This window comes from Silene latifolia, chromosome 11 (assembly GCF_048544455.1).
Source record: "Silene latifolia isolate original U9 population chromosome 11, ASM4854445v1, whole genome shotgun sequence".
In the NCBI taxonomy this organism is placed as follows: domain Eukaryota; kingdom Viridiplantae; phylum Streptophyta; class Magnoliopsida; order Caryophyllales; family Caryophyllaceae; genus Silene; species Silene latifolia.
In genome coordinates this window covers 72747471-72761791 of record NC_133536.1, presented here as the reverse complement: position 1 = coordinate 72761791, position 14321 = coordinate 72747471, and the positions used below count along the sequence as shown (strand labels likewise).

The following is a 14321-nucleotide window of genomic DNA, read 5'->3' as shown; positions in this document are numbered from 1 at the left end:
AGAGATCCCCGCCACGACCAGGCGTCTATAATAGCACTTAGGGACTCTCTAAATGGTCACTGTCCGGCAAAGTGTCACATACTCTACCTATGTAATCGACTAGTCATCACGTATGACCTTATGGTGTTCAACAACCATCAATCGACTTACAATCTAGTCACTCCGAGACGTCACCTCATTAAGTGACTAGGGACAAAATACTATGTTCATCTTATTCACTTGAATAGTGTTCAACATTGTCTCCACAACTTATTCGGATAAACAAGGTATTCTTGTTTTCAGTCAAACTGAATAATTGAGTTCTTAAAGAGACTCAAACAATGAATGCGATCATCACTTATGTAAATATTAATACGCTATCCAATATTTACATAACGATCTTTAGCAATTAAGGTGTACTCTTCAATCACATTGAGATGACATAACCATCATGTCTACCTTATGCCTACGGCTTTGGTTAGAGGATTAGCAACAGTTGTATCACTCTAATTTCCATTGCTATTTTCCTTTATTCTATGCAATCTTTTCATCACATAGAGCCTTTCTAAGTACATGTCTAAACAAGTTTTAGACTCTGGTTCTAAAGCCAGTCAAACACTCCCACTGTTTTCACAGTCTCTCGGGGAACGATATTCGGCTAACAGAACTACTCTAGTTCCATTAAAATCTGGATATCAATTATCTCTTTTACAACATCGGATACTGTAATGTACTTAGCTTTCGTTCACGATTTGTATGTATAACACTTATACATACACATCCTTCATATGACATCTTATATGTATGACTCCTCATACATATCTGCTTTATACATGTATAACTTCTTATACATATATGTATAACTTCTTATACATATTATTCTTTATGCACATAGCACTCTTATATGCTAACCATTCCTTAACGAGGCCCATAACATCTTATAAGCGTAGGAATATTTCCGTGTAATCCTTTTACACAAAATTCATAAATTCCTCCAATCAAGAATAAATCCTCAGTGCTTCTCAAGTACTCAAGGATGCTCTTGATAATCATCTAGTAACACTCACTAGAAAATGATTGGTAATGGCTTCTCATATTCTCAACATGATAAGACCCGACGAGAGAAGCTTTTAGCATATATAATAGATCTTGCAGCGGAAGCACAAGAGATCATATTTATTGTTCAACAACTTGAACGAGTCAAGAATCTTATCATATAAGTCTCATGACTATAATGCTAATATCCATGGAGATCTATCTCATTAGATCCGGATATTTATGATGCGCCATGCTACTCTCAAATATTCACCCGAGAATATTTCTAGTCACTAATATGTCAAACACATATTTTAGACTAAGAAATATCACCTTAGCTACATTTCTAGTCAATAATATGTCAAGCACATATTTTAGACTAATAAATATCACCTTAGCTACAATTCTAGTCACTAATATGTCAAGCACATATTTTAGACTAAGAAACTCACTTTAGCTCCCACTAAACTCCATGTATCATCATGTTATCTCGACACTCGACTAATACCATTTTGATAGACTACATGATTGAACCCAAAGTTCCAACTCTTTGACGTATATAGATCACAAAAGGGATCATTCAAGCATGCTAGGCTTATTAGCATTGACAACATCAACAAAACTTCTCCCTTCATAAGATACATTCAAGGAGAAAGTTTCGTTATCCTTTTGCCTAAACTCATCCTCATGAGAGGCTATATTGCTAAGACCATACAAATTGATAAAGGCATTTGGGTTGTCACAAACTCTCTATAACAAGCCCAAATTTTAAACATCTTATGTAACCTTTACGACAAGATCAAGGTAACCAACCAAGGTATTCACCTTAAATCAAGTCTCGAAAACATCTCGAGTTTCCTTCCTTATCGCATCGTGTGCAAGGAGATCAATTCGAATTGCATGGTGACACGCCATCACATAGAGTTCATATTATAGAAAATCCTTTGATGAGGGTTTAAGATTCGTCACGTTTGAAAAGTAACGCAATATTATCGCAAAATTATCTCCTTATAACCACTGAGCCACAATAAAGAACGTCTTCTTGCACTGTACTCAGTTTGTGGGTCTTGGACTTTCGTAAGTTCAAAATTTCTCCCACTCTGTCTTCCAGAAAATGAAAATCTTTCTGGAATGACAGCATTACGAGCCACAAACTCTTTGTTCTCGTTTTGGACGAGTAAAAACCAAGTGGTTCAATTTTGGATAACCCTCTCAAATACACAAATTGGTTCTGAACATAAACATTTATGATCCCAAATGTATAAAAAGACAAGTTAGGGACTTTCCCCTATCCATATCTCATATGGAGTCATTTAGGCTAAGACAAGTTAGGGACTCTCCCTACCCATATCTCATATGGAGTCATTTAGGCTATTATAGTCGGGTTTTAAACTTTTAGTGAGAAAATGGCTTACAAAAATTGCGAAAAACCTCAAACTATATCTCATAAAGTTCTGTTTATATACTTGACTACACCATACTCTATGGTGTCCCAAGGAGAAGGTATTATGTGAACTGGTTCACAATCTTTTAGTGATTATCAAGGTCATTACTTGATATTATCCATTTGATCTTCAAAGTCATTACTTTGAAACTTCCGATCAACATCTTGATCTTGACGTGCTATTGGTTTACTACTTCATTTTGAAAATATTCCACGTTTCAAAAATCACATTTATGTCTTATTAAATAGATACGAGGTTTTCATATCTACTTAACATTACGGTAAAAGTAACGAAGTATATTTATAACCAACTATCGGCCTTACACATCCGTATGTATATGGTCAATCACCTTACTATTGTGTTTCTTTTGAAAAGAAAACATAATTTATGCACACACACCATAAGATTCTCAATCAAATGGTTGTTCGATGTGCTTATCGTTTATTCGTTTGAAATGAATTTACTTGAGGTTTGATCAATTGGGTTCACCTGATTAGAGACTTTAAAATCTACTAGATAGTATAATATTTAGTTTTCGTGAAGAATGTAAAATTCCTCTAACTTGAGTGGTCTAAACCAACCACCAAGTTATCATAGGAGTATGTACAACCTTTTGTTTTAAATCACATAAGTGATGCCTTCTATGTATAAACATAGATGATTACATTCTTTTAAAACAAAATTTAGGTACATTTGTCCCTATCGAAACCATTGCTACTCTAGCACCATTTCGATACAAAAATGTCCTATGCTAGACGTCTTACGTTTTATCAATTCATGTAAACCTCTTTACAAAGAAATGACCCGTACTTGGTATCTCATACCAAGATAGTGGAACTAGCCTATCCATTGAGTAGATGTCTCTTTCAACTTTGTTCTATCGCATACATCTAGGGTTACTTCTTCTTAACTCCCACTCACTTTCGCATTCCTCTTTGCTTCAATCAAGCAAAAATGAATCTCATGAAGACCACTCTTCAAGTCATTCGTGATATTTTATACACTTAGTAAGAGTGAATTACTATAAAGTGAGTGCAACATGTGGTAAAATCTCAACTTCTTGCAAAATTGGACTACCTAACCGTTCAATTGTCATCATATGCCTAAACTCTTTAGCGTATAAACAATCAATTTGGCCTTTCTCGAAGTGAGCCATTTGACGGTATCATATTGGAGTATTTTTGTGTTTTTGAAAACTCTTTTCTTAAACTTTTGAATTACTCTTGAGTAATTAAAACTAATACGTCATCTTCATGACGGAGGTGTCACTTCCGAAATCAAGACTCTCTTGATAAAATGTGACTTCGTTTTAATATGTATGGACGTTAAGTTGTATAATAATCACAAAAATCGTTGTAAGCTTATGTAGGTGAATTGGTAAATCATGTTACCAATCATTAATTCCTTCATGAAAACCACTTTCTATGAAAGAATGAAACAAGTCTAACAATAAATAGAGAAAGGAGGATGAAGTGCGTGATGTCATACATTTATGAGAATGAACGAAAAATAGGAAAAATTAACATTCAATGTTTTAATTTTACTTGTGAAACATCTTTAACAAGTTTTAACATTTATATAATGATCTCCCACTAAATTATATAAATGATTCCAAGACCCAAATATTAAACAAAAATGAGCATCGCTTGGGCGAAACATCCCATAATTGTGTAAATTCGGTAAGTCACGTTGACTAATTCTACTTCTAGAACTCTTGGTCGACGAATTTCCTTAAATCCATCTACTAGCCCCGGAACACAAGCCGTCTTATATCCCGTTGAGTCCAACCAATTTTGGTGTGTGATAACCGCTTACCACCCTACTTACTCAAGGTAAAAGAGAAAACCCCGCTTGGGCGAGCGTGGCTCTAATGAACAAGAGATTCATAGGTGTTACTAATTGGTAAGGCTAATCTCAATTTTAGTTATGTGAGAGATCTTGTCAATTTAGTCATAAATTCCCTATAAGTGAACTAAGTCGGTGAATGTAAATGACGTGAATTGACAATCGCGAAAATAAAATGCATGTGAATGGCGATTTTGGCATGCGCTAAAATAAAACAAGCAAACAAGTAAGCATATGAATAAATCCTAGTATGGCCACCTAGTTAATAAAAACTATTCTATTACAATTCGGAAACCAACTCCTTGGTCCCTTGCTTCTTCATTCCAAAAGTGGTTCCTTCTTGTGGGATTTGGAACACCTTCCAAAAATAGACTTCGTCTCGATGTAATCCGTCTTTTGGAAACGTCGGTAAGAATAACTATTACAATTTAAATTACATAGCTATTCCTATTATACATTAATTAATAAAATAAATAAAACTATTAATTAATTACAAATCGACGATACGATATCGTATTTAATTACAAACAAATCGATATTCCCATTCATTTCGGGTAATAACGATTAAAATAAACTAGGCCATACTAGGTACAACAAGATAAATACTTTAAATAAATGACAATAATTAATTCAACTTAAATAAATATGCTTAAAATGCTGTAAAATGATGACAAAATCACCCTATCTATCAATCGTTGGTATCCATCTCGGTTTTTGTGGATTTAACCGATTTTTAACATGTAAAAATCAATAATCAACTCTTAAATCTCATTTAAGTCCAAAATAATTATCCAAACTGTTTTGAACCTCAAAATTAGTCCTCACTAATTTTATGATGAATAATTAGTTTGATTTGGTGATATTTTGCTAATTTAATCGGTAAAATCATAATTTTTAAGTAAAAATCCAAAATAATTGAAACATTACCCAAAAAATTGAAACAAAATTTTTGAGTATTCTGGAACACTCCCAAGCACACAAAAATGTCAGAAAAATTGCCCCAAAAATCCGGATAAAATTTATGAAGAAAAAGATCGATATTTATCGGTTTTTAACCACTAAAACCAATAAACATCAAAACAAAGTGAAAACACATAATAAAATTAACTTTTAACATTTAAATAATAGTTTTAAATGTACATAAATTTATCAAGGTCAGAATCAAATGTTTCTAAATTATGATTATTTTATTTCACTTTTATCGACTTTTATCTCATAAAATCAATAAACATGCAAAAAATTCGAACCAACCTTCAACCTTTTGCATACAATCAGTAGAAAACATGCATGAAATACCATAAAAATTTCATGGATCGAATCAACTGTTAACTATTGTTAGTCAATTTTTAACTAAAATATGGCATTTTGACTCGGTTTTCTACCAAAAATCATTAAAAATAGCAAAATAACTTCATAAATCACCAAACTTAACCACAAATCTTTTGATATCAGTAGGTATGCATGCCCCAAAAATTTCGTGCTAAAACCTCTTCTAACACAATTTTTGAGTTTTTTATAAATTATCTCATAATTCATTAATATGCTTAAAATCAACATGCAAATTACAAGCCTATGCTCTAATACCCACTTGAAAGATCATAGATCCATATTAGACTCTCTAATAAAAATTAAATTATCTCATAATTTATCATTTTGATGATCTATGTAACATGCATGCAAATATAAAAGCATAAAAATGAAAGTTTAAGGAAAAACAATTTTCTTACATTGATATTATGGTAATTTGGGCACAATCAAGATCTCCTACCTTAATTGTTCTTGAGCTTATAATATAAGGATGATCCTCCTAACAAATATTCAAAGAGAAGATCTCCTTCAAGATGCACCCAAGAACTTAACCCAAAACTAACAAGTATTTTACTAGAAACTTGTTAAAATTATACCCTTGATATTGTTTGTAATATTACTAACATTTTTTAGTAATAAAAATGATTATTAACTTTTTAGTAAAGATGTGTAATAATTTTAGAGATATAGACAAAATATTTGTTCACATGCAAAAGTGAAGTAAGCAAGTATAACAAAATGAACAAACTTAGTCTATATGGAGGGAAGGGGGCCGGGTAGGTGAGGGTGAGGTAGATTGTTCAAATTGTCTCATATTTTTTAATCTTACATCACATGCAAAATCTATAATAAGATAACTTATGGAAGTATATAAAGTAAGGTGAAATGATTATGTTCCTAATCATCCACAACTCTATTTTACACGGTCCACTTGCCCATTTACGGGTCCATGTTGGTTCTTATATTTGTCGCACAAATACGTGTAATTTTATTTTAAACATCGTTTCATGTTTAAATACTTCCATAATTAATTCGTCCAAATCACTCGGTAAATATACGTGTACCACCACACATATTATTTACGTACTAATATTAATCACATTAATCAACTAGTACAATTTTAGTGAACTAACAATTAATTAACTAAAACCCGTCTCCCAAAATTTATTATTCAATGATCACATAATTAAATAATAACTGCCGTGCCTCGAGTTCGAAACTCGAAATCTCTCTAAAATAATCGACTAACCTTTTAGTCTATAAATCAAGGGACTAAATAAATTGTATCTCATACAATTAATTAGTTGTCAATTGGGGTTCGTTCCTTTAGGTGTGACCGAAAGGGGTCGATTGATCACAAATAGTCTCACGACAATAACGTCAAACTCTAGTCAGTCAACCGTTATCGATTTACGTTAATCAACTGACGAGGATCAAATAATTAAATATCTGATGATATTCCATTAATGAGATTTATTATGTAAACGCACTATTGTGGAGGACACTAACTCCAACATAACGAACAAGACAATCCGACGATCCTAGCCTTGGGATTTGCTAATAATGCGATGAATGCAAACTACGTAACTCTTTTCTTTTCTTTGAAAGGTTTTATAAGATTAAAAAGTGATTAAGCAAAGTGACGGAAGCGCTTTTATATTAATCTCACATTATTAACAAAACCCGGCTAAACAACCCGTAGTACTCACCTACTCGATCGAGTAAGTGACTTACTCGATCGAGTGCCCCTTACTCGATCGAGTGTCACACTTACTCGATCGAGTACCCATCAGGTCAGCTACTGTTTTGCGTAAAAAGATACTTACTCGACAGAGTAAGACCCACTCGATAGAGTACCCACAGACATTGAAAACCGTAGTATTATAAACCATGTCGAACCTTGGTACCAAGCCATCCTCAACTACCAAAACCAAAAACAAATTCTCTCCCAACTCTGATACAAGAGGACAAAAAGCCATCAGTTTACTTGCATCACAATTTGTGATAAACCAAGAACAACTATACAAAAGAACACCCCAAAGGATTCTTCTCCTTTGCATTGACCATCACAAAGCCAAAAAACTCATGGGAGAGGTCCACGATAGAGAATGCGGCCCTCACATGAGCGCAATGATGCTGACCCGAAAAATCATGCGGTTAGGCTACTACTGGACCACCATGGAAGCCGATTGCAGAAACTACGTCAAACATTGCCACAATTGCCAAATCTTCGCCAACATACAACACATACCACCATCCCTTTTATACACCATGCCATCACCCTGGCCTTTCTCGACCTGGGGCGTCGACATTATCGGGAAAGTCAACTCGATAGGCACCAGATGGCATTGCTTTGTCCCCGTCGCCATCGACTACTTCCCCAAATGGGTAGAAGCACAGTCCTATGTAGTCTTGACCGCCAAACAAGTGGCCAAGTTCATCCAGGACAACATCATCTGCAGATGTGGGGTAGCCCATGAAATCATCAGCGACCAAGGCTCTCACTTCTGGGCGGAAACACAAGCCTTGCTGGACAAATACAAAATCAAGCGTCATCGATCATCCCCCTATCGTCCCCAAGCCAACGGAGCGGTAGAGGCGGAAAACAAAACTCTTGTCACCATCATCAAGAAGATGCAAGATAATTACCGCGATTGGCCAAGCAAACTCCCATTCGCACTCTGCGGATACCGAACCTCCATTCGAACACCAACGGGAGCCACACCCTTCTACCTAGCATACAGTGATGTGACTCATATTTGAGCACATTTAGTCCCTGAATTAACCTCGTTCCCATGCTTTCTAGCATATATTAGCGTCATTTCTTATCTTTAGTTTCCCATTTTGTATATTTTTTGAGGTTTTGTGTCCTTGGTAGGAGAGGATCGTTAACCTTGCATTTATAGAGCGAAATGGAGCTAAATGGATCGCATCTAATGACCAAGCATCCAAGAGGAGACCGACACTAGAGGCCTGAGCAAATAAATAAAGTGAAATGGGCAATGAGGAAAAGATCCTTACATCCTCAACACGATCCCCGCGGATTGTTATGGAGCCAAACAAGAGGAGAACCCTGTGCCACGATCCGAGCTGCCTGAGCTCAGGACGAGCGTCCCAGAGGCAGGATCCGAGCGTCTCCTAGACAATCCGAGCGAATCTTCTTACAGGACCAACCGTGCTTCAGGAGAGGACGAGCGGATCCTGGTGGGAGTTGCAGAATGATCCGCGCATGTCCCTCGAGATGAGCAAGATTGTTATGTTTTTCTTAGGGTCTTAATAGTCATTTAAGCCCTTAGTAACCCTAATCCTTGTACTTAATTTTAGTATAAATACCCTATTGTACTACCTTAGAATCATCTTATCATAATCATTCTCTTAATTTAGTCTTAATTAAAGTTGTAATACACATTTTAATATTAATCACATCTTAATCTTTCCTTAACTTCTCAATTGTTCTTAGTTTTAGTTGGGTAATTAAAAGATTCTTTGGGTTATTAGAGGATTGATAACCATCCATCAATCATCAAGTTTACTTCTATTATTCTTTGCTTTATTATTTGGATCATCTCAAGTAGGTATAATCTCTTTTACACTTGTTTAATTATTGTTAATAACATCATTTATTCATCATGTTTTGCTTTGTTAGTATGATTGACACCCTTATTAGCATGATAAACTTAATCATAAGTGAGTAGTCCTTTAGCTAGGGTTAATGGGGAATTAGGGGAAATAAACATGGGGATTGATCTATGCTTAGTCTAATATGTTCTCATAATTAATTTGCTTGCTTGTTGTGATTTCAACATATGCACATGTTATGTTTGATGAAATGCTAGACTATGAAACCTTGCATTTTTTTACCCATCTCTTATCTTTTCAATGAGGCTTTTAAGACATAAACCAACTCGAGCCTTGTTAGACCATGCATAGAGTTGAATAGGAGGAGACTAAGTCTACTTGTAGGTGTTATACAGTCTAGACGACTCGGCTCCGGGACCTATATCTTCGTAGGGATTGTAAGATATACACGAACTCGATCCCATCACAATAATAAGTGCTTGCTTCTAATTGAGAACATGTTTGTGTGATCTATTTCCATGAATCCCCTATGAACCCATGACACCCTAGTGCTTTTAATCAATTGTTTACAAACCCCTTTAATTGCTTTACTTTGCTTTCATTAATTTACATTCATCTTGTTTTTAGTTTAGATTACATCTCACCTCAACCCAATTTGTGACACCCTAAGACATAGTTAGTTACAATTGAAATCTTAAAACGATACCCGTCCCTTGGGATCTGACCTTTACTTACCTCTTTACTAAGAGTATTTTGTGAAGTTATAAATATTATTTTGGTTGATAGCTTTGACGACAAGACCAGTCACACCAAAAATGGCACCGTTGCCGAGGACGGTGTTCAATTGATTTGATTTTCGTTAATTATTTTTAGTTGTGTCTTTCTTCACCTTGGGGAAGTCAATCTCCTCAAGGTTGTTCTAATATTTTTTGAGTTGTTTGATACTTTGCATGATTAGGAGATCACAAGGTAAGTTATTACCTATTGATTTCGAGATTGAAAGGACCTTAACCAACAATAGAAGAGGTACTTCAAGAGTTGTAGGTATTGGTGAGATTTTGGACATTCAACCAAATAACATTGAGTTTGTCAACCCTTTTGCAAGAGAAGGAGAGGATAACCCAATTCAAAAACAACCACAAAATCAACCCACAATGCCTAAATTTTCATCTCATTCCGTACCAACCAAGGAGAACCTACCAAATGGTACTCCTACACCACCACATTTAACTGGTAATTTCATTGCCAAATCCGCATTCATATAATTAGTTGAGATAAGTCAATTTGGAGGGATGACTAGTGAAGACCCTCATTCACATATGGAGACCTTTTGTGACTATTGTGATGCAATTTCTCAAACCGGAGTTACTCAAGACCAAATCCGATGGGTATTGTTTCCTTTTTCTTTGATCGGTACCGCAAAGCAATGGTTGAAGAACCTAGCACTTGCCTTCTGCAAGAAATTTTATCCTCCGGAGAAGACTAATATGTTGAGAGCCCAAAATCACCGGGTTCAAGCAAAGGGATGAGGAATCATTATATGAAGCATGAGAGAGATTTAAGGACACTTGTCGTTCTTGTCCACACCATGGGCTTAGTGAGTGGTTCCTTGTTCAACAATTTTGGAACGGCCTATATGAAGACTCACATAATGCGCTCAATATGGGATCCAATGGGATGTTTACCGAAGTTGTTGACAATCAAACATGGGCCAAAATCGAAGAGATGGCGGTTCATAATTCCCAATATAGTAGGCCTCGAAAGGCCACTAGAGGAGGAAGGCATGAGGTAGATTCCATCATACAATTGGGTGCTCAACTAAGTGCTCATATCGACACCATCAATTTGAAGTTTGAGAAGGCCATGGCTAAGCTTGATTAAGCTTCCAAATCACCCAAATAACATGTCAATGCTATGGTGGCATCATCCTCAATTCCAAGTGGAGTATGTGAAAGTTGTGGAACTTTGGGACATGAGCAAAGTGAATGTAGGGTAACAAATGAACAAGTGAATGCTTTCCAAGCATACAAGAATGGCACCCCTGATTCCAACTACTATAATTAGAATACCAAATTTCATCCAAATCTTTCATTACAAGAGCCGAAATGTCCAAAAACCCCAACCAACATACACTCACCTCCAATGAGAAACCAAGCTCAAAGACCCTTTTTTAACCAAAGCCAAGGATATCAAAATCAACCTTCCTACAACCAATCCAATGACCAAGGCTTTGATGTTCAAAAAGCGGTCCTCCAAATGCAAAAAAACCAACAAGAATTTTTCACCCAAATGCAAAAAGATAGCCAAGCTAAAGAGATCACCATTAACAACATACTTGACCACACAAAAAAGTTAGGGACTCAAATGACTCAATTAGCATCTTCTAGCTCTCAATGACAAAAGGGGCAATTACCGCCTCAAGGTAATCCCCCAAGACATGAGACGGTTATTGCCATCCATTTGAAGAGTAGTACAAGATATGAGGGGCCGAAAAGGTAAATTGATGGAGATATTGTGGATGCTAGTGACAAGCAAAGAGTTATGGAGAACTCTAAGGAGGTGGATCCTACCCCCAATGAAATTTCAAAGAAGAAGAATGAAGAGAAGGCTAAGGAAAAAGAGCCTATTGTGATTAGACTTCCATTCCCAAGTCGTCAAGCTAAGCCTAAGTTTGATGAGCAACATGGAAAGTTCATGGAAATTTTGAAGAACTTAGAAGTCTCAATCCCATTCACGGAATTGATCAATCATGTTCCGGCTTATGCAAAATACATGAAAGATATTCTTACCAATAAGAAATCCATGCGAAAGTTGGAGACTATTGCCTTTACAAAAGTGAGTAGTGCTATTCTTCAAGGGAGTTCCCCTCCAAAGCTCAAGGATCCGGGAAGTTTTTCTATTCCATGTACCATTGGCGACACTACAATCAACAAAGCATTATGTGACCTTGGAGTAAGTGTAAGTGTCATGCCATACTCGGTATATAAAAGGCTAGGAATGGCGAGCTCAAATGCACCAACATTACTCTTCAAATGGCGGATCGATCAACAAAGATACCTCTAGTGGTATGAGAGGATGTGCCCGTGAGAATTGGCAAATTCTTCATCCAGGTAGACTTCGTCATTATAGACATGGAGGAGGATTCCAACATTCCTATCATTTTAGGAAGACCTTTCTTGCATACCGCGGGAGCGGTAATCGATGTGAAACATGGAGAGCTCACACTTGAAGTAGGGGACGAGACAATTACTCTCAATCTTGACAAGACTATGAAAGCTACCCGACTACATGAGCCATGCTTTATGATCGATCACTACAGTCGAGAATTTGATAGAAAGAAGTTAGAATCTCTATGCAAAGATCAAACCATGGGTAAAGAAACACCACCCATATGAAAGAAGAAAGTGGATGACCTTCAAGTAGCTCTATTCGGAGAGCAAGGAATTTTCAACAACAATTAGAGCCTGAATAGCTCACCCATCATGACAAGTAATGAAGAAGGCCTCATTGGCCCTGACAACAAGAAAGAAGAGTTGCTCTTGTCAACTCATCACATCATTGGGGAACAAGCTAGCGAAGTTTGTGGTCTATGGGACGATGAATTTGAAGGGTTAGTCAATCCTTATATTGGAAAGGATATGACCTTAGACCAAGGCTTTGTTGATCCTTGTCATCACTTTGACTCGGACTACAACAATGAAGAAAACAATGCACAAAGATCTACGCAAGATCTTTATAATGAAAATGAGCAAGCCTTCGACTACTTTTACAAGGTGTTGAGCAACATAAACAACACCTTGGCTTTGACCCCTTGACATTTCCTCCAAGAATGAGAGTTTGGTGGAGTCCTCCCTAAACCACCATTTGTAAATATTCTAACCCCTTAATTAGCATTTTATTTTCTTTATTGCATCTTTGTCATTTTTGGATTTGCATTTTTGTGCTTTGATCAAGATTTTCGACATGAGAGCAAGTGAGGGAGGTATTTTAACGTGTTTTGATGTGCAGTGTTTGATCAAGTGTGGGGATGGCAAATGCCTACGCTAACCAAGCCTTTATAGTGAAACCCACAATATTTAACAAAGGAAAGGAAGGAATAATGACAAGGGAAAAGTAATCCCCACGGGCAGACTTGAGCTCGTAGGAGCTAAAGATGATCCGAGCATCCCCAGCATTAATCCGCGCGTCCTGACCTTAGGACGTGGGAGCTGGGAAAGTTTAAATTGAAGAAAACGTCCTGTAAGGGCATATGCGCAAGCCAACTTCAATCCGCTTGTCCCCCACTTCAGGACGCTCGTCTTGGCATCAATCCGCGCGTCCTGGGAGACTTCAAGTTTATGAAATTTCGCTGTAAGGAAATATGCACGTCCCACGAAGGATTCGAGTGTCCCAGAAGAAATCCGCTCGAGATGAGATGAATCCGTGCGTCCTGGCACTCGTTTGTTATTTCAGGAAATCCTGTAAGATGATCCGCGCATCTCGAGAAGAATCCGAGCGTCCCAGACCTATACTTAAGCAAAACACGGGACAACCCCTCCTTCCTAATTCATTTCTACCTTTCAAAAACACAGACACATACATTTTCTCCCACTTAAACCCTCAATCAACCCATTCATAAACACCAATTTCTCAAAAAAATTCACCACCATCCAAATATAACTTGCTCAAAACAAGATTAAATCACTCCTTTATCAACAAAAGACCATCTAAACATCAAATTCCTCACAAATTGAATCAATTTTCTAGGGTTTGGGCAAAAATTCGAAAATCCTAAATTGATTGAGGAATTGGTTGAAGTTTGAAGAAGCAAGGAACATTCAAGCAAAATCTTGGTTTGTTGATACCAATTTGAGAATGAGAATACAATGGCAAGGACCAAAGGCGGAACCAAGGCACCCAAAACAACAAATTTATCAAAGAGACAACGAGCTCTTCTTGCATCTAAAGCTTTGGTAGTGACCCAACCAAGGGAGGAATTTCAAGTGACCGTCAATCCTATTGAGGAAGCTGCCATATCTACTACATAGGATTGCATTTTTGTCCCTTGCTAAAAAGACTATTGTGGCTACCAAGTTTATTTGTCAAGATGCCTTCAGAAAATTGGGTGTGCTTGAGTGAACTAGACCATTT

The 14321-nt window shown here is 36.6% G+C and overlaps 1 pseudogene; it reads right to left on the bottom strand.

The window, feature by feature from the left end:
- Window positions 1-10686: 10686 nt before the first annotated feature.
- LOC141615896 (small nucleolar RNA R71) lies at window positions 10687-10786 on the bottom strand (annotated as a pseudogene).
- Between the last annotated feature and the right edge of the window lie 3535 nt (window positions 10787-14321).